Here is a 19402-nt window from a genome sequence, read left to right as displayed (position 1 = left end):
TTTGCATGCGTGTAAATATAAAGCTTGTTTCTTTCTTCAGGCCCAACAATAACTTTGCATCCAGGTGCGAACCAGGTAAGGTCACCGATAGTGGTGCTACTGATCAACCCGCATGTCCATACATGTCATTGTGTACCTCTGCAATACAATTGCATACGCTTCTCATTACTGACACTGCAAACGTGTCAAACCTCCGCTCCCCGCCGATTCAACACAACTTATATTCAGACAACTCCCGAAGTGAAAAGCAGCCATTCATCAAATCTGCCGTATGTATAATCTCACCACACCGGTATGTCGGTCATCGTTGGGGCAGCCTGCGGCGCTGTGAGAGTTCCTGGTGGTGTCGGACGTAATGCGGGGGGAGGAAGAGAAGCGGAGGTGCGGGTGATCAGAGCCGGGACACACTTCCGGGTAGCGCCGTGTGTCACGTGACGCGTTTCGTCACGACCCACGTGACTTCTTCAGACGTGACGTAGGTAGGGGTGTGCATCCTTTTATGGCTACCAAGCCAATCATATGTGAGTTAAAACAGTCCGTTCGTTGCCACCTACTGGCCATAATGGCTATATGCACCTTAGAAATGACAACAGGGCAGTTTGTCTACATTTATAGGGCATTAATATCCGCGTCCATGCGTTTTTTACAAAAAAGATTTTATATTCAGATCCCTATTGAGCCCTTTTGGATATAAGCTTTCACATTTATAAATCCACATTGATTCTTTTCTTAAAAGTTGGGTATCGTAGTCCCCACGACGTGGGCTGATATTAAGTTTGTATATGCCCATAAAACGTAGACCGGACACATCCGAATTATGGGTAGTTTTAAAGTGCAGAGCCAGAGGATTCAGTTTCTTTTTATCCACATTGGTACTTTTAATATTAGAAATATGTTCACCAATCCTAGTGTTTAAAGATCTATATGTTTTCCCAATATAAATTAAGTTACATGGGCATTTAATCTGATAAACAACCCGAGAGGTATTACATGAAATATAATCGTTAACCCAAAAGGATTTTGATCCATCAAAATTTGAGAACCGATTACTCTTAAGGACATAGCGACACATATCACAATCCAAACATTTGTGCATACCTTTTTTAGACATTTTACATGTAGGGGGGCCACCCCATCCAAATTCACTTCTAACCAGGAGATCATTTAGATTATTGCTCCTCCTTGCAGCCATATGTGGGTATTCCCCAACTATTTTTGCCGTAATTGGGTCTCTTTTTAGGAGATGCCAGTGTCTCTGTAAAATTTCTTTTATCTCCGTATAGTGAGCACTGTATGGGGTCACAACTCTTGACACACAATTAGCTGTATTTACCGTTCTAGGTTGTGATGGGGATATCCCCTGCTGTTCCTCAGCTCTTTTCAAAAGATCCCCCCTATTTTTAGCGAGGGCTCTCTTGTATGCGGTGATAATAATCCTGTTTGGATAACCCCTTGCCAGCAATCTAGCCCTCAGTTCACCCGCCTCTCTTTCGAAATCATTAATCTTACTGCAGTTTCTGCGTAATCGCAGAAACTGCCCAGTGGGCACAGCCCATTTTTGGGCGGGTAGATGAGAGCTACATGCCGACAAGAGGGTATTACCCGCTGTGGGTTTTCTATATGTGCAGGTCTCTAGGGAGGTCCCTACTTTTTTAATCATCAGGTCAAGGAAGGAGATTTCTCCAGCATCATATGTATATGTATAGATCTTTAAACACTAGGATTGGTGAACATATTTCTAATATTAAAAGTACCAATGTGGATAAAAAGAAACTGAATCCTCTGGCTCTGCACTTTAAAACTACCCATAATTCGGATGTGTCCGGTCTACGTTTTATGGGCATATACAAACTTAATATCAGCCCACGTCGTGGGGACTACGATACCCAACTTTTAAGAAAAGAATCAATGTGGATTTATAAATGTGAAAGCTTATATCCAAAAGGGCTCAATAGGGATCTGAATATAAAATCTTTTTTGTAAAAAACGCATGGACGCGGATATTAATGCCCTATAAATGTAGACAAACTGCCCTGTTGTCATTTCTAAGGTGCATATAGCCATTATGGCCAGTAGGTGGCAACGAACGGACTGTTTTAACTCACATATGATTGGCTTGGTAGCCATAAAAGGATGCACACCCCTACCTACGTCACGTCTGAAGAAGTCACGTGGGTCGTGACGAAACGCGTCACGTGACACACGGCGCTACCCGGAAGTGTGTCCCGGCTCTGATCACCCGCACCTCCGCTTCTCTTCCTCCCCCCGCATTACGTCCGACACCACCAGGAACTCTCACAGCGCCGCAGGCTGCCCCAACGATGACCGACATACCGGTGTGGTGAGATTATACATACGGCAGATTTGATGAATGGCTGCTTTTCACTTCGGGAGTTGTCTGAATATAAGTTGTGTTGAATCGGCGGGGAGCGGAGGTTTGACACGTTTGCAGTGTCAGTAATGAGAAGCGTATGCAATTGTATTGCAGAGGTACACAATGACATGTATGGACATGCGGGTTGATCAGTAGCACCACTATCGGTGACCTTACCTGGTTCGCACCTGGATGCAAAGTTATTGTTGGGCCTGAAGAAAGAAACAAGCTTTATATTTACACGCATGCAAAAGGACTATATAGGAGTGCACTCCGGTCTCACGCAGTAGTCATAGCCCTATAGCTGCTCCAGGGATTGTTTTTAAGGGAGGGTATATGTTGTTCTGTTTTGTATGTCCTTAGGCCATAAGAGGTTGCAATAAATTTTGATATCTTACTATTACACCAGCTCTGAGCTCCCTATACTATTCTTCTTTTTGCCGACATTTATACATGGGTGAGACGAGCCAATTAGAGGTGATATCCCGTACCCTCACACATTTTTTTGCCCAGTTTAATTGCTACGGTTGATATCCCAGGTGTACTAGTTGGATTGATGATTATAACTACGCACAACAATTTTTAATAGATTATTAATACAATTGATTGCAACTTCATACAATGGCTTATGTACCTAGATTTGATACTTCACAGGACTCTGAAGATCCCTATGAGGGGATAGAGGATGAGGTTGCTAGTGAAGATAAACTGCTATTGGTACGATTATTTCACCAACATAAACGTATTGTTATTAAATTTATTAAGAAAAAGTTAGAAATTATAAGCATGGATAGATATATAGACAAGAACATCATCCCAAGAGGCATTAGAGAGAGAGTAGCCCCGGCCGAACATCTGCAAACTCTACGCATGCTCCCTGAGTGGGAAAAAGAGTGCAAAGCACATGGCCTTAGAATTATGAAAATATTTGTAAAAGAGGAAAAAATCCAATTTAAGGACGTTGAAAAAGAACTTGAGATAAGTACTCAGAAATTAAATGAATATAAAGATAAAGATTCTTTTCAGGAATTAAATGAGAGATTAAGAAAGGATATGGAAAAGGAACAGGAAAGAATCAAAGAAATTAAAGAAAAGAAGTTTAATCGGGATATTGAGGATTATAAAAATGGAGACATATTTAACTTAACGGGTCGAAAATATGGAAGCAGGCGTGGATCAGGCAGGCGTGTCGGCTGGGGCAGTAATATAGAAGAGTCAGGGACTGATACCTCAGGCCACGAGGACAGTGCCGGTTCTGGTAAACCCAGAAATAGAGATAAAAAGGGAAAATATAACAGACGTAAAAGAAACAGAAATACAAATAAGGACAAAAAACAGACTAAGGGTGATGATTCCCGTTTTTTAGGAAAAGGAAAAGGAGAAGGGGAAGACGAGGAAGAAGAAGAAGAGACAGGGATGCAGTTGAGACAGAGGCAGAACAAAGGGGGGTCGTCCCGCTAGATGTAAGTGAAGGACGCCCTGATGCTTCAATGGACGTGATCAATTTGACACAAGAGGAACTATCTGAGACACAGATCTCCCTTTTACGAAAAGGGCTTAGCTTCTGTCCAAGACAGAATGGCTGTGAATTTGAGACCTTTAAAGATATCCAATTGTTTTTACGTAGGGTTCTTCTGAGACGCATGCACCTTTCTGATGCCTCTAGTGCATCCCTGGATAAAGGTAATCCCCCTGCCCTTATAGATATAGATGATTTTGATCTAGAAGATTTATTTGAGGAAGCTGAAATGGCCAGTCGCCCTAGAACCTTGCATGTTAATGTTTTCCCAAAATCAAAATACATGCCCCCCTTGAGTTCAAATAGACATGTGTCCATGTTTATGGACCTTGTGGCTGAAGATTTGAAAAGTATTGATTGGGATAAAAAAGCTCGGGATAACTTAACACGGACAGAGAGAGAGGCCCTAAAAGCGCTCCAAACTAACCCTAAGATCATTATAAAAAGAAGTGATAAGGGAGGTAATGTCGTTTTGATGACAACCAGCAACTATGAACAGGAGGCTAGAAGACTACTTGATGATAGATCAACCTATGAGAGGATTAATGCTAGTCCATTTAAGGAATTGATGGAAAAAATCAACCTCAAAGTCCAATGGGGCTTTCTTGAAGGCGTTCTAACAGAAAAAGAACTAAAATTTTTAACCATAAATGAATATACAATTCCTACTTTTTATTTCTTACCAAAAACCCATAAAAATGTACTGAACCCCCCGGGCCGCCCGATAGTTTCGGGCAATAACGGCCCTTTGGAAAAACTAGCTAATTATGTTGACCTTAAAATTAAAGATATTGTGACAGCTCTACCTTCTTTTGTAATGGATACCAGGGATGTACTGGCAGGCATCGAGGGTGTGTGTGTTGAAGAGAGCTGGCTACTGGTGGGACTAGATGTAGAGTCCCTATTTACCTCCATCCCTAACTCTAGGGGTTTGGAGGCTCTTGAATTCTACTTAATAAATCATTACTCGGGTTACGAGTCCCATGCCGAGTTTGTCTTGGACTCCATGAAGCTAATCCTGGAAAATAACTATTTTGAGTTCGGTGGCTCAATATACAGACAGAAGAGGGGCGTTACAATGGGGGCGGCGTGCTCCCCGGCCTACGCGTGCCTTCACCTAGGATACTGGGAGCAGGAGGTTGTGAGGTGCACGCGTGGATACGCGGAGCACGTCGCCCTCTGGATACGTTATGTGGACGACATCTTTCTCCTCTGGAAAGGAAATGATTTAGAATTAAAAGAATTTGTAGCAGAACTTAACTCGAACGATAGGAACATCTTCCTTACTTATACATATGATGCTGGAGAAATCTCCTTCCTTGACCTGATGATTAAAAAAGTAGGGACCTCCCTAGAGACCTGCACATATAGAAAACCCACAGCGGGTAATACCCTCTTGTCGGCATGTAGCTCTCATCTACCCGCCCAAAAATGGGCTGTGCCCACTGGGCAGTTTCTGCGATTACGCAGAAACTGCAGTAAGATTAATGATTTCGAAAGAGAGGCGGGTGAACTGAGGGCTAGATTGCTGGCAAGGGGTTATCCAAACAGGATTATTATCACCGCATACAAGAGAGCCCTCGCTAAAAATAGGGGGGATCTTTTGAAAAGAGCTGAGGAACAGCAGGGGATATCCCCATCACAACCTAGAACGGTAAATACAGCTAATTGTGTGTCAAGAGTTGTGACCCCATACAGTGCTCACTATACGGAGATAAAAGAAATTTTACAGAGACACTGGCATCTCCTAAAAAGAGACCCAATTACGGCAAAAATAGTTGGGGAATACCCACATATGGCTGCAAGGAGGAGCAATAATCTAAATGATCTCCTGGTTAGAAGTGAATTTGGATGGGGTGGCCCCCCTACATGTAAAATGTCTAAAAAAGGTATGCACAAATGTTTGGATTGTGATATGTGTCGCTATGTCCTTAAGAGTAATCGGTTCTCAAATTTTGATGGATCAAAATCCTTTTGGGTTAACGATTATATTTCATGTAATACCTCTCGGGTTGTTTATCAGATTAAATGCCCATGTAACTTAATTTATATTGGGAAAACATATAGATCTTTAAACACTAGGATTGGTGAACATATTTCTAATATTAAAAGTACCAATGTGGATAAAAAGAAACTGAATCCTCTGGCTCTGCACTTTAAAACTACCCATAATTCGGATGTGTCCGGTCTACGTTTTATGGGCATATACAAACTTAATATCAGCCCACGTCGTGGGGACTACGATACCCAACTTTTAAGAAAAGAATCAATGTGGATTTATAAATGTGAAAGCTTATATCCAAAAGGGCTCAATAGGGATCTGAATATAAAATCTTTTTTGTAAAAAACGCATGGACGCGGATATTAATGCCCTATAAACGTAGACAAACTGCCCTGTTGTCATTTCTAAGGTGCATATAGCCATTATGGCCAGTAGGTGGCAACGAACGGACTGTTTTAACTCACATATGATTGGCTTGGTAGCCATAAAAGGATGCACACCCCTACCTACGTCACGTCTGAAGAAGTCACGTGGGTCGTGACGAAACGCGTCACGTGACACACGGCGCTACCCGGAAGTGTGTCCCGGCTCTGATCACCCGCACCTCCGCTTCTCTTCCTCCCCCCGCATTACGTCCGACACCACCAGGAACCCTCACAGCGCCGCAGGCTGCCCCAACGATGACCGACATACCGGTGTGGTGAGATTATACATACGGCAGATTTGATGAATGGCTGCTTTTCACTTCGGGAGTTGTCTGAATATAAGTTGTGTTGAATCGGCGGGGAGCGGAGGTTTGACACGTTTGCAGTGTCAGTAATGAGAAGCGTATGCAATTGTATTGCAGAGGTACACAATGACATGTATGGACATGCGGGTTGATCAGTAGCACCACTATCGGTGACCTTACCTGGTTCGCACCTGGATGCAAAGTTATTGTTGGGCCTGAAGAAAGAAACAAGCTTTATATTTACACGCATGCAAAAGGACTATATAGGAGTGCACTCCGGTCTCACGCAGTAGTCATAGCCCTATAGCTGCTCCAGGGATTGTTTTTAAGGGAGGGTATATGTTGTTCTGTTTTGTATGTCCTTAGGCCATAAGAGGTTGCAATAAATTTTGATATCTTACTATTACACCAGCTCTGAGCTCCCTATACTATTCTTCTTTTTGCCAACTATTTAAAGTGGTTTGAAATTCAGCATTTCCTCTTTGTCATAAAAGATTTACAGCATAAAATCTATGACCAGAACAGCATTCAAACAATTAAACACAGCCCTTTGTTCATCTTCAGTGGAAAGCTCCTTGCTTCAGTAGAAAGTGTCAGGTTTTGCACTGAATCAAGAAGAGGTGATAACATTATCTTTTGTTTACATTCCTTTGTCAGCTACAATTCGTATACAGCCAGAAGCCTGCTGAAAATGAGCTGAGAAGTGATCACTGGATACATTATAATATATAAATATAGCAGCTACAGGTATGCAGTGAAATGCAATGGCAGCTTTCAGAGCAGATAAACTGTACTTTGGGAACATGTAATTTGTAAACAGGCAATATTACTTGTGCACAAAAGCAAATATGGTAACTGTATGGGGTAATAAAACGTAGGAAAACACATTTTTAATGAATGTTATGTCAGAGTTTTATCCCACTTTAACATATACCGGTATAACTAATGGGTCAGACTTTATGTTCCCTTTAAATGACCTCTTGTTTGCGCCATTTTCTCTTCATTAGCACATAGTTCCCAGATGTGTGAATAATGTGCCTTTTTATCTACCAGATAAGCCATAAGAACGTTACATACAGTTACAGCCGCTGGCTGTTTTGAAGTCCCAGCAGTGTTAATGCTTACCAGATTGTCCTCCTATGCTGCTTCTTGGCTGCGAGAGTTATTTCCTGAATAATTATTATGTATTAGTCGATCTGGTCACATACCTGAGGTCATACTGAAATCATGTATTAGCTTGACAAATTGTGCTAATGGGTTATAAACATAATATATAAACCTGACATTTTTAAACAAACTATTGGAAAAGTCATGAGACTTTTTCGGCATGAAATCCTTTTCATTTAAGCCACCCTTAATTACGTTCCTAGTAAATTTTAGCAGTTCATACTAACGCCTAAGCAGTGGCGGCTCCAGCTTCAGGTTTTTGGGGGGGCTCAAAGGGGGCACAAGGGCTGGCAGGTGGGGCTTACAGGGGGGAATCTGCGCGCCGCGCCGATGAAATGGGCGTGGTCATGACATCATGTGGGTGGGGCTAACTGTAATGTAGTTGCACCAGCTAATGTAGTTACATAAAAAAATATGAAGTACATGCACATCATGACAGGCAGCGTTTCACCAGTAAATGCACATGACAGACAGCTTTTCACCAGTAAATGCGCATAAGAGACAGCTTTTCACCAGTTAATGCTCATCATGACAGACAGCGTTACCCCAGTAAATGCACATAAGAGACAGCTTTTATCCAGTAAATGCACATAAGAGACAGCTTTTCACCAGTTAATGCTCATAATGACAGACAACGTTACCCCAGTAAATGCACATAAGAGACAGCGTTACCCCAGTGAATGCACATAAGAGACAGCTTTTGACCAGTTAATGCTCATAATGACAGACAGCGTTACCCCAGTAAATGCACATAAGAGAAAGTGTTACCCCAGTAAATGCACGTAAGACAGCGTTACCCCAGTAAATGCATGTAAGACAGCGTTACCCCAGTAAATGCACGTAAGACAGCGTTACCCCAGTAAATGCACGTAAGACAGCGTTACCCCAGTAAATGCACGTAAGACAGCGTTACCCCAGTAAATGCACGTAAGACAGCGTTACCCCAGTAAATGCATGTAAGACAGCGTTACCCCAGTAAATGCACGTAAGACAGCGTTACCGCAGTAAATGCACGTAAGACAGCGTTACCCCAGTTAAATGCACGTAAGACAGTGTTACCCCAGTAAATGCACGTAAGACAGCGTTACCCCAGTAAATGCATGTACGACAGCGTTACCCCAGTAAATGCACGTAAGACAGCTTTACCCCAGTAAATGCATATAAGAGACAGCGTTACCCCAGTAAATGCACGTAAGACAGCGTTACCCCTGTAAATGCACGTAAGACAGCGTTACCCCTGTAAATGCATGTAAGACAGCGTTACCCCAGTAAATGCATATAAGAGACAGCGTTACCCCAGTAAATGCACGTAAGACAGTGTTACCCCAGTAAATGCACGTAAGACAGCGTTACCCCAGTAAATGCACATAAAGTTCTCTACCAAATAGAAAACCAGTATGTCTACATGTGCTTAATTAATTTTAATTATAACTTGCAAAATTGTCATACAAAAAGTGATTCACAAACTTGTTTAAAACATTCTAAAAACAACATGGCTGGCACATGGACTACTTAAAGTGAACCAGAGACGAAGCACCCTTGTGTATTTTACCATAGAAATCAGTGGGAACATTAGAGAAAACATTTACCATGCTCTCTGTTCCATCCTCACTGCTAAAAGTGTCTGTTATCTAGCTGAGATAAGAATCCCGGACTGAGCATTGATTCTGGCTTTGCTATAATGACTCAGCTATAATGATTCCTGAGCAAAGCCAGCAGGGGGCAGGCTTGGACTTGAAGACAGCAAAGAACACAGTCTCAGCTATAATTATTCTGTAGCAAAGCCAGACCGACTGCTTAGTCGGGATTCTTATCTTAGAGGTGATAACAGGCAAATTAAACAGAGAACAATGTAACAAAGAGCAGATTAGGTGTTTACTGTCATGTTCCCACTGATTTATAAGGTAAAATACATGAGGTTGCTTCATCTCTGGTTCTCTTTAAGCATTATTCCCACTGTCATTGTGAGGATCTAAGACCGCATTGGCCGCCCAGCCAAAGCCTATGCATGCCAATCGGCTATGTAGACATACTGGTTTTCTATTTAGTAGTGAACAGTGTTTGAGTAACCAGTTTGTCTCCTCCGAAAGCGAGTGGTGCTAATTTTTAAACATGTGGCCGCCAAAGATGTTAATTATATTCTGGCACATAAAGTTCTACCTGGTCAGAAGGGTGGGGGGACTATTTGCAGAGACTGGGAGGGGAGCCCCATCATTCCCTCACCTCAGCGTACGGGGGTACTTTTATGCACGGCGCCGAGCGGGAGATACAGCTATAGTTTCCGGGCTGAAGCAGACACTAGAGCTCCAGCCGCCTTGTCCACTCCTGTCTCCTCCTCAGCAATACCGCTCTGCACTACTTCCTGATTCAGTGCGTGCAGAGCGGTATTGCTGAGGAGGAGACAGAAGTGGACCAGTCAGCTGAAGCTCTAGTGTCTGCTTCAGCCCGGAAACTATAGCTGTATCTCCCGATTGGCGCCGCGCGTAAAAGGCCCCCTCTCCTGTTATCATTCCTTGAGGTGAGGGAATGATAAGTGTCTCGCCCCACGCTCGAGTCGGCCCTTAATTCAGGGGGGGCTTTCCGAGGGGCTTACAGTTTCTCTGCTGGGGCTTCAGCCCCGGCAAGCCCCAGTGTAGCGCCGCCACTGCGCCTAAGGGTTTACTAAGGCAAGGAAGGGATAACATGTTGAGTGCTGGCGGCCTGCCGCAATAATCTAAGGAATCAACAGGTGGCAGCAGAGAGACAATAGTGCAAGCAGTTGCACTTTTGGCGGCACAGGCCACAATTCATGAAGATCATGCTACTGATAATAAGGCAAATGAAAACTTATCACACATCGGGCCTGATTGATCAAGTTTTAACTTTCAGGACTGAAGCAATTTTCCCATCAGCCCCTCGCCCATTCATTCGCCAATAACTTTATCACTACTCATCACACATAAATGATCTATATCTTGTTTTTTTAAAACTCACCCATTTTATTTGCCTGTTAGTTCCGGTTATCACAACATTTTAAATTTTGTTTCTATTACAATGTATGGCGACAATATATTATTTGGAAATAAAGGTGTATTTTTTCTGTTTTTTTCTTTTTCTTGTGTCCCATCAATTGTAAGCCCTTATGTACTAAATTAACAGTAATATACTCTCATGACATGCATATTAAAAAAAAAAGCTAAGTCCCTAAGGCAACTATTAATGGTTTTTTATTTTTTATTTGTTTGCTTGGTAACTGGGGTGGGGGGAAGGGGCTTTGGAAGTGATTTAATTTTATACATTTTTTGTTAAAAAATAAAATCTGTGCAGTGTAATTTAACTTTTAATTAAACGTTTTGCCACTAGATGGCGATAGAAACACTACCTGCATTACCAGGAAGTGTTTTTTTCACCCATTCATTCACGTTCATTCTTATGAATGGACATGGCCCTTGATTGGGGTCATATCCATTCATTACAGGCACTGCAAGTGGTTCTGGGAAGCTTTACTTCTCTTCCCCAATTGCCAAAACGTTAAACTGCCAGGGTACGCAGGGCAGAGACCCCGCGGGTACCGCAGCTTGCAAACTGGACGAGAATACTCGTCCAGTTTGCCTTTAGCTGTGCCTATCTGGACGAGAATACTCGTCCAGATAGGGTTAAGTGGTTAATGTGCAGTAGTGGGCGATATGCACACCTTACATAACAGCGCTCACTGCTATGTAGGAGCGTGCCTTTCTTAGTTACGCACATTGCTTCCTTAGCAACACGCGTAACATTAACTGCGGGCTGGCCTGCTCCTGTGAAGTATTGCAACCGCGATACTTCACTTGCGGCCACTACCATGTTAACTTACATCGTTACAACTATGTAAATTAACACAGTACAGGCCGTGAGTGAAGAATCACATAAGCGATACTTCACAGGAGCAGGCTGGCCTGCAGTTAATGTTACGTGTTGCTAAGGAAGCAATGTGCGTAACTAAGTGAAGGCACATGGCAGCAAGCTCTGCTATGTAAGGCATGCATAGCGCGCACAACTGCTTTAGCAGCGCAGCTTGATAAATCAGGCCCATAAATTAATATTTATATAAGTGTTAATTCACTGAAGAAGCTTGATTTATTACAGTGTAGTGAAAAGTATTCACAGTGAGAATGTTATCTTATGTAAAACAAAATTTTGCCTTATTAAAATAGACAATATTTGCGATTATTCAGGTTGGAGTGAGTATATGAGGTCTCCCACAATGCATCACTGCTGCACATGCAAATTGTCCATTTGTCCTTGAAAGCTAAACACACCTCCAGATCCGCTGGAAGGCAATGATGTGTCATCTTGTTAATTGTACAGAGCCATACTCATAATTTCATATTCAGCAGTGATGCATTGTGGGACACCTCATATGTCCTCTCCAAACCTGAAGTATCACAAGTACCTTGTGTTATAAGAAGGCTAAATTCTGGCTTACATAGCATTTTAATCATAGGACTATTTGGTCCTTTTTAGCTCTTTACCCTTGAGGGTTGGATAAGGTTAGGCACGGAGGAGGGTGTTTTTAAGGTTGAGGTGGGGGGTGGTGAACTTTAGGCGGGGCAGGGTATTGTAGGGGTTAGGCACACAGGGGTTAAGGTTAGGCGTGAAGGGGGGAGTTTTTAAGGTGTAGGCGTGGGGGGGATTGTTAAGGTTAGGCATGGGGGGGGGGGGGCAGTTTTTAAGGGTTAGGTGTTCTAATGGAACTAGCTTTTGTGTATAAGAATTGACAATAGCTCTGTAGTGCCCCCTCTTGTAAGTACCACCCCAGGCATCTGCCAGGTTTGCCTATAATTTAAACAGCCTTGTACCCACCCTTTTCTCACTGACTAAGCTGCTCCCAATAGCGTTCTGCCACCCTCGCTTGCCATGTGACACTGGTGGGATCTCATCTTCAATTAGACTAGTTTAGGCTCTTCTTCAAAGTCACATAAAACTGTAAGCCGGTGTCTCCCATCCCATGCAGAAAATATTGGTGACTATTGCCTATAGTATTGTGTCTGACCTACAAATCCATCCACAAAACCTGTCCAACCTACATTTCTGATCTTACTCAGAGATACACACCAAGCCGCTCACTCCGCTCCTCCAATGAACTTCGCCTGACCGTCCCCCGCATCACCCAGTCCCATGCATGCCTCCAAGACTTCTCAAGAGCCACTCCGACACTATGGAACTCCCTACCTCCACCCATTAGGGCAGCCCCCTCCTTCAACACCTTCAAGAAGGCCCTCAAAACTCACCTTTTCACTCTTGCCTACCACCCCTCACAATTGCTCTAAACCCACAGCCGAACTCTGGTCTCCTACCTCTCGTGTCCCTACCTCTCCCTCTAGATTGTAAGCCTTTGGGCAGGGTCCTCCTCCTTTTGTGTCCTACCTGATCATGCACCTCTATTACTGTGCACCCATGATATGCATCTGAGTGAACCTAACTTGCCTAATCTCCATGCTCCCCTCCAGTGACTGACTAAGCATTACCTTGTACTCATACTGTGCTGCGTGATCTGGTTTTTCTTGTATTCCTGTATTGTCATATTGCTGTATGTCACCCCTAAATATTGTCTGTAACCTAAACTAATGTCCAGCGCTGCGTAATATGTTGGCGCTTTATAAATACAACAAATAAATAAATAAATAAAATAAATATAGTAATTATTCATTTGCAATTACCAACACTGTAAAAATAACAGATGGAAGCAGCAAAAAACATTTAAGGGGAATCATAGGTCATTCTGTCATATAGGGCTTGATTCACTAAGACCACTAGCATGCCTTATCAGAGTTAACACATCTTATCAGAGTAGCATAGCAAGCGCTACAAGATTATGCCTGCTAATTGGCAATGACGGGAGCTCCACTCGTCCTGCCCTGAGCCCCTGCGGGTCCAATCACTTTGAAGGACATTATTCCCGCACTTTGATTGGCCCAATAGACTGCCTGTCCAGTTTCCTGTCAAGTGACAGGCAGCTTATTGGGCCAATGAAAGTGCGGGGATAATGTCCTTCAAAGTGATTGGACCCGCAGGGTCTCCGGGCAGGACGGGTGGAGCTCTCGTCATTGCCAATTAGCAGGCATAAGTTTGTAGCGCTTGTTATGCTACCCTGATAAGGTGTGTTAACTCTGATAAGGCATGCTATTAGTGAATCAAGCGCATTGTGAGGAATGTCGAATGCAAGGGTCCTGTGTCCATGTACACTAATCAGAAAGCCTACAGCCTACAAAAAAAAAGACAGACAGCTATCAACTTCTTGTCAGGCAATAAATCTGTACATATAGGAATGTAAATTATTAAAGGAAATCCAAACACAAAATAGAAAATCAGTTTAACTTACCTGGGGCTTCTTGCAGCCCCCTGGAGTCATCCTGTGCCCATGATGTCCGTCAGAGTCCCTCCGGCCAGCACAGTCGACCCCCGCAAAGCTAGCTGGCCACGTGCCTCCTCACTGTGCTCCTGTGGCTGAGAACGTTCTGCGCATGCTCAGTACACGTAAATCGCTACTGTGCATGCGCAGTACAGCACGCTCCCAACAGTAGGAGCACAATCAGGGTGCGCACAGCTTGGGGCCGCACATGCACAGTAGCCTTTGACTATCCACCAGATTTTAGGGGGTTGCCACTGCTCGATGGAGGGACTCTGACGTTCTAAGTATCTAAGTGGCAGTTTCTGTCCGGGTCGGGCTGGGTCAGACCATAGCGTAACCCTCACTGATAAGGAATTACAGCTATAAAACACTCTCCTGTTAGTAAATGGTTTCTGAGAGCAGGAAAGCGATAAAAGGGTCAATAATTCATAGATTTGAGCTCTGACATACTTCAATGAAGGTGTCATTGAGCAGAGACAATGAAACAGTAAAAACTTAAAAACTAGATTTAAGTATAAAATATAACTGTGTGATATCTTAAAAAAAGGTCATTTTAGGAGATGGAGGACAGATACAATTGTTTTTCCCATCAGTTTATTTTCACCTCGGATGTCCTTTAAGAAACCCTTTAAGCACATTTTTGATAGAGGTTTGCTTTAACTGGAAGCCTACATAGCCCACGGTAGGCGTTATTTTTCACGGAATTTCATCAAAAATCTCCAGCAAACCTTTGGCAGCCAGTTTGGATGATGTTGTAGTTGTGTTTTTGTGTGACCTAGCTACTAAATATATTTAAATGAAAAGGCTTCATTGCTTGTTTTCCTGCCCGGCCTCAGACTGGAGGGCAATAGTACATGACGCTTAGCTTTTCGGTTTACAATATTTCCATGGTATTCACCAAGGATGCCCCCGTTTGATGTATTGGCCATAGGGTGGCGTTTAGAAAGGAATGACGCCCTGGTAACCACAAGCCAAACAGCACAAAGCATTAAAAGCTGCACTCGTGCGGTATTCTGCTGACGGCAGGAATGCCTGGACCCGCCAACGCCATGCCTCTATGTCATCTATTTAATTTCATCTCAGTGTTCCATGACCACAATCAAACTCTGCTGAAGGCTGTTCTCATTAATTACCCAAAGCCAGATCAGTCTTCCTTGATGCCGTGCAGTTGTCTGTCTGTCAGGACCCATCATCCTGTTTCAGTTCCGAGAAAACAACATTCTGACGGCGCCAAAGTTACTCACTGTGCGCCGCTATAGCCGTAATTCCTGTTACGGCCTATGGTGGCGCCGGCTGCGCTCAAGTCTCTTGCACTGGATTACGAGGAGACTTGCCCAGTCTGCTTCTATACCAGTGCTGCCCTGAACAACAAGTAACAGAGACTCAGGCCTTTCAGAAGAAATAGACACCAGCAGAACTCAGAGAGATAAGCAGCACAAAGCCAGACCTGAGTGGACCTGAACTCTTGCATGGGACAAAAGGAAAATACTGAGAAATGCACCCTGTGTATATTTAGAGAGTTTAGCCTGTCTAATTCCCCCCTCATCTGTGTCTAATCACAAGTTGCAATTTTATCACTCATCTGTGTCAGCTCAGCTGGCTGCCTCAGCAAAACAGCTAATTTGTAAACACAGGATTTTAACCCTATATCTGCTTCCGTGAAAGCAGGAAGTAGACACACTGCAGATTTGTTGCAGGGTTTGTATCTGCTGTATTAAATAAATGTTTTTCTTTACAGGTTATTATGCTGTTGCTTATCTTTTAGAGCAGAAAGGCAGTTCTGAGTCCAGCTCTGCTTTAAGATGAAATAGGCAAGGTAGCACTTTTTACCCACCGCTGATGGTCACCTGGCTTTTTTGGTTAAGTTTGGTGGAGGCTAACATCGACCAGGCCCCTATACTCTCTCCAGGCCCCAGGAAACTGCCTAGAATGACCTTGTAGATGATCCCGCTCTGCACAAACCAGTATAACAACACTAACCATAGGCTCAGTTAACATTTGTTTTAAAAACGTATCCGTGGCTCCGTTTCTGGGCCCGGACCAAAACTGGAGCCACGGGTACAAATGTTAAAAATAGCAGCTATCTTCACCCACTTCAAAAACGCATCCGTGGGCAATCCGGGGGATCTGATTCTAAAAATTGAACGGAGGATCCGGATTAGCAGGGTTCTCACGGAACCCGGATACACGCAGGGGTAGTGAAAGCCAATGTAAAAACGGATCCCCCGCTACACAGACTGCTTTGGACACAGAAACAGGATATGTTTCCAGTGTCCCAGCCCTGTCTGTGGGTGGGGAGGGGGCCGCCATGCTGAAGGGGGTAGCAGGCAGGAAGGAGGGCAGCGGGCAGATCAGCCAGTAGGGTGGTCAGACCCCCCCCCCCCCCCCCTCTCACCTGGGTCCTCCCTTCCCCGTTCCCCCTCCAGATAGTTTAAAATCAATTTAGCAGCGAGCGGGGAACTCATTCACTTCCTTGCGTTCCGCCGCTCGCCGCGTCACTTCCTGCAATGCCGCCCTCTCTACTTCATTGGGCGGCAATGTAGGAAGTGACGCGGCGAGCGGGGGAAAAAGGAAGTGAGTGAGTTCCCCGCTCGCCGCTGAATTGATTTTAAAAGAAACTAGCTGTAGTGGGGGCAGGGAAGGGCGCACCCAGCAGTGTTGCCAACCGCCCGTAAATTTACGGGCATGCCGTAAATTCTGTTAGAAATTTAGCTGCCCGTGAATTCCGTAAGGAATTCAGCAGTATCCGTAAGGGCGGCCGCCCTGCGAGCAGGAGGAGAGCAGCGCAGAGAAGGAGAGCGGTGGGCACAGCGGTGGGGAAGGGGGGACATCTCCCCCCCTTCCCTCACCTTAGGGCTCTCCCTCCCTCGCTCTCCCCTCCAGAGCGAAGTCTTGTGCGGCGGCTGGCAGCGGGCGGGACTTACCTCCGTCTCACTCCAAGCGCCAGAAGTTCTGGTGCGGCTGCTCTGGCCTGGACCAGATCAGACTAGCAGCAAATCCAGAGACCATCCCGCGCCTGCAACAAGATGGAGGTAAGTTCCGCCCGCTGCCAGCCGCCGCACAAGACTTAGTTCTGGAGGGGAGAGCGAGTGAGGGGGAGCCCCAAGGTGTGATCCCACAGCTCTCCTTCTCTGCACTGCTCCCCTCCTGCTGGGGGGGGGGGGCACCTGGCTACCTATTCTAGGATCATATACCCCTGCCTACATCTACTGGCACATATACCACTGGCTACATATACTGGCACATATACCCCTGGCTACATATACTTGGACATATACCTCTGGCTACATATACTGGGCATATATACCCCTGACTACATATACTGGGCACATATACCTCTGACTACATATACTGGGCACATATACCCCTGCCTACATATACTGGGCACATATACACCTGGCTACATATACTGGGGACATATACCCCTGCCTACATATACTGGACACATATACCCCTGCCTACATATACTGGGGACATATACCTCTGGCTTCATATACTGGGGACATATACCTCTGGCTACATATACTGGGCACATATACCCTTGACTACATATACTGGGCACATATACCCCTGACTACATATACTGGGCACATATACCCCTGCCTACATATACTGGGGACATATACCCCTGATTACATATATTGGGCACATATACCCCTGCCTACATATACTGGGGACATATACCCCTGATTACATATACTGGGGACATATACCCCTGGCTACATATACTGGGCACATATACACCTGCCTACATATACTGGGCACATATACCCCTGGCTACATATACTGGGACATATACCCCTGGCTACATATACTGGGCACATATACACCTGCGTACATATACTGGGCACATATATCTCTGGCTTCATATACTGGGGACATATACCTCTGGCTACATATACTGGGCACATATACCCCTGACTACATATACTGGGGACATATACCCCTGACTACATATACTGGGCACATATACCCCTGCCTACATATACTGGGGACATATACCCCTGATTACATATACTGGGGACATATACCCCTGGCTACATATACTGGGCATATATACCCCTGACTACATATACTGGGCACATATACCTCTGACTACATATACTGGGCACATATACCCCTGGCTACATATACTGGGCACATATACATCTGGCTACATATACTGGGCACATATACCCCTGGCTACCTGTTCTGGGGACATCTCTACCCCTGGCTACCTGTTCTGGGCACATCTATACTGCTGGCCACCTATTCTGGGGACACCTATAGACCTGGGGCTACTGTCAGATTAAGTGTATTTTGGGGAACTGTTGCCAGATGATGTGTATATTGGGGGAATCGCTGCTGCCAGATTACATCTATTTTTAGGGAACCACTGCCATATCATCTGTATTTTGGAAGAACCTCTGCCTGATTATGTGGATTTTTGGCGAAATGCTGTAAGATTACATGTATTTTGGGGGAAGGGGTGGGGAAACACTATGGCAGAGCTCAAACTTCCCCAGCAGACCTTTTACAGTACTACTAAAATCATGTACGGTATATTTGGCCCCACCCATGAAGACGCCCACATTCTGGTGCGGGACCATGCCCATTTTTCGGCGCAGGGGATTTTGTCAGTAGAACAATCTTTTGTCAGTAAAATTGTAGGTATTTGTCAGTAAAAATAACGTGAAAGGTTGGCAACACTGGCACCCAGGTGAGGTAGGGGGGGTCCGACCCCCTTCCCCGCCGATGTGCCCGCTGCCCCCCTTCCTGCCTGCTACCCCCCCCCCAGCATGGCGCCCCCCTCCCCAGCCACAGACAAGCGCAAACGAATCTCAAACGCATGCTGCAAAAGGGCAGCACGGATCCATTTGCGTTCCCGTTTTAGAAAACCGGAGCCCGGACCTAGTGTGGACTAAGCCTAGACAAGCAACACAGGAGAATAGATGGAGGATGAAGACCAAATGTGACAATAAGAAAAATATGGAAGAGAAAAACACCAGAGCTCGGGAAATCCAGACACTAGAGGGCATGTTTATGAAAACAACTTTCCAGCCCAGTTGTAGTTTGCTAGACCCTGTCGGACTTTGCACCGGAAAGTTTGATTCATTCATAAACAATGAGTGTTTCCGTAGCAACGTCTCATCAGTTCACAGCTGCCTTGTAGTGACAGGTGGGAGTATTCTCACTCTGTCATCACCAGCCACTCTGCATTACATGATATCTGTATACATTACTTGCTGTAAACAGACACC

The sequence above is a fragment of the Hyperolius riggenbachi genome, chromosome 4 (genome assembly GCF_040937935.1).
Source record: "Hyperolius riggenbachi isolate aHypRig1 chromosome 4, aHypRig1.pri, whole genome shotgun sequence".
NCBI lineage: Eukaryota > Metazoa > Chordata > Amphibia > Anura > Hyperoliidae > Hyperolius > Hyperolius riggenbachi.
Note: the sequence above shows the minus strand (reverse complement) of the source record.